This window comes from Rhagoletis zephyria, unplaced genomic scaffold (genome assembly GCF_001687245.7).
Source record: "Rhagoletis zephyria isolate East Lansing unplaced genomic scaffold, Rhagoletis_zephyria_1.1 Rzeph_scaffold_02061, whole genome shotgun sequence".
Classification (NCBI taxonomy): Eukaryota; Metazoa; Arthropoda; class Insecta; order Diptera; family Tephritidae; genus Rhagoletis; species Rhagoletis zephyria.
In genome coordinates, this window is record NW_016159145.1 from 59737 (window position 1) to 63173 (window position 3437).

Genomic DNA, 3437 nt, shown 5'->3' on the forward strand with positions numbered 1-3437 from the left:
CAAAACGTCAAATCCTCTGTTCTGGATTACTTTATATAGATTTCTACCCTTTGGTGTAATAAATCTGGATCCCCAGAATGTGTGTTTGGCATTGTAATCTCCTGCTATAATAAACTTACGGCCAAACTTTAGGAAAAAGTCATTCGATTGTTTTTCTGTTATGTTATGACGAGGGGGAGGGGGGGTTCAGTATATAGCAGATACAGTAAGGCCACCCAAGTGGTCATCAATGTGTATTGCAATGTTATGAATGAACTCACCACTTTGCGATTCTAATTCATAGTTATTATTTATTGTTCTGTTGCGGATGAGAATAGCTGTTCCACCTCGGGCTTTACCTTGTGGATGTTTAGTATCATAGAATTTGTACCCATTAATTTGAAAGTTATTAAATTGCGTAAGGTAGGTTTCAGATACAAGTAAAACGTCTATATGATATCGCTCTAGGAAAATTTCTAATTCGTTTTTATGCTGGGTTATCCCGTTCGCATTCCAAAAACAAAGTTTGAGATTATTCATTGTTTAGCTAAAATGGCTTGAAGTAATAGATTTTGATTTTTAATCGAATCTTGTACCATGCTCTGCATTGCCATCATTTGCTCCTGCATTACTGCACGTCTAAACCTGCTATGGGCGCTTGCATACGAAACATCGTAAGAGATATATCGCAGGTGTAGACCGTTCATCGCGAAAAGTATACGATATAAAGTAAGAGATATCTCATACCCAGGGAACGGATTTTATGGAAATTGCCTTTTTTTCTGCTAAAGAGATATATTATATTCGATTAAGAATGTCCACGACTTAGCTTTCCCTGATTGCATATATACACATTTGATGTAGCCTTTTTTTGCCTTTTTTAAGATATTTGCCTTTTTTGCATTTTCTTCCTTTAAAAAAAGCGATTATAGCATTTACAGCTTTGGGGGTTAAACTACGTGTCAGTCAGTGACGGACCCACGGGGGATGTTTTAATACATAAACGCCATATGCGCCATATTAAAACACCTCCCGTGGGTCCGCCACTGACTGACACGCAGTTTAACCCCCCCAACCCCCCCCGCTGGATCCGCCACTGATATGAACGTTTCAATAGTTCCATATTTAAATTGGGCTCCACTTGTATCAACTTACTTCGAGCGCACATTAGTACATTCAAGGCTTTTCTTCGCGAAAATCGAAAGAAATTGCTGCCAGAAAATTTCAAAATGCATCTTGTGGTTCAATGTTACTACAACTATACAGATTAAAGTTTTATTAGTTAGAAACTCGAAAGGATAAAATAGTCAAAGATTCAAAGTACAAATTTTTCATATAATGAAACTAGTTCATAGTTTTTCTCTTTTTACTTGTAATATAAACATTTCTAAAATAAATGTATTTTTTGATTGTTCTTTGTATTTCCTGTCTTTTTTTAGTGCCTTATTTTCCTTTTTTTTGCAATACGTAGTGCCTTTACTTGGCTTTTTCGCTATTTTGTTTTGCCTTTTTTGCAATACCTAGTGCCTTTTCCTGCCTTTTTCGCTATTTTATTTTGCCTTTTCCAGCCTATTTCGTTATTTTATTTTGCCTTTTTTATAGGTTTTTAGGTCCTAAAAATCCGTTCGCTGTTCATACCATTTATCGCAGTGATTCCCAAAGTGATCCAGGTGGACCCCCAGGGGTCCAGGGAAGACTCGATGGGGGTCCACGGTGACGTGAACAAAATATGGGGGGTCCATGAGTTGTAAATGGGGGTCCACGAAAATGTATCTGGTTTCGATGTAAAGAACCGAAATAGTTGCTTGATAGCCTCTAGACGCACTGCTGCACTTACCGTCACTTTGTGTTTCCATACGTGTGGAAGCCTTAAAGGCCACCTGCAGACTAAAAAGAACCGGACGCTGGTATGACAATGAGTGGAGCGCGGCGAAAATTGCTGGTGGCAGAGATTTAAGCACTTGTGCCTTTTCAATGCTACAGGATAGTACGCCACCATTACCTTTGCTGAAGAGATTCTATAATGTTAAGTTCCCTTAGACTGAATGCTGGTTTGATTCCATCGCTGAGAACGGACTCACATATTGCCGAATCTTCACTGATGGCTTCAAAACTGACTCTGGGTCATGATCTGGGGTCTTTTTTGAGGTTAATGGAGATAAGCTTCACTTTTCTGTAGGGGAATATGCTTCGGTCTTCCAGGCTGAGGTAATTGCAAGACTCAAAGCCATGGACTACGAGGTGGAACATAGGTGGAAGGGAAGGAGTTTACGTGACTGCAGTGACAACCAAGCTGCACTTAAGGCATTGACCAGCCCTCTATTTAAGTACTTCCAAACTAGTTCGGCAATGCAAGTCTCGACTAAAACGTGAACATCACGAGGTTGTTTTACTCTGGGTGCCAGGTCACTCTGGAGTACCTGGTCATGAGACATCTGATCATTTGGTCAGAATTTGCTTAGACCAGGCATTCCTCGGTTCGCAACCAGTTTTAGCACTCCCACCTTCGGCAATCGAAGCCACCATCAGAAAATGGGTGAATACTTCGCTCAGAAATGACTGAGAGGCATCGAGGGGATGCAGGTGGGCAAAACTCATGTTCCCTTCAATCTCACAAGGTCTATCTAACTTTTTGCTCTCACTGAGCAGACGACACTGCAGACAACTGGCTGGACTGCTGACTGGTCACTTCACGTGGCATTCCATTTGCCCCATGACAAATCTGCCTAAAAATTAAAACAAACAAAGAAAACGAAAAAGGCGCGGTGATTGAGTGCGATTATATTGGTATTTATTATAAAATATAAAAACTGAGACTTGAAGACAATTAGCAAAACAAGTTCATAAAATATGGTTTTAATGATTGAGAGTGTTTTACAATCGCATATTATCGGCACCGGTCGATTTTTCAATGCCAGTGTTCTGACCACAAATGTGCACCCACTTTTCACGCAAATTTACGCCTCTTGGCAAATCAAACAGACGCACAAACTTGTTCCAATCACAAAGCACTTCATATTATATCATAAATTTGTAATAAATCAAAATTTATAATTAAAATCGCTGCAGAAAACACATAAAATCGCTAAAATATCACTACGAAGAGGTAGAAGACGATGTAAACAGAACCAAAAAACATCAAAAACGCTACGAAAACTTTTTTCTTAAAATCGATTACAAATACAACGATGGCGGATTACGTGATCTGTAGTCGTTGGTTCAATGGATGGGCAAATCATCTTGCCTTGAAGAAGATGAGACGGTGGAACACTTTTTGTGCTTCTTGCTTGCTTGGTTCTTTGTCTTCGATTTTTTTAAACTCGTTCTTTTCTCTATTGTCAGTTTCTGAATTAAAAGTTTGGCGTAAAAAGCTTAGCCGTGATGCCATTAACACAAATAAACTCTTTTGCAAAGTCATGAGTGAGCTGAGCATTTGATGAGTTTATGGTGAATATAAT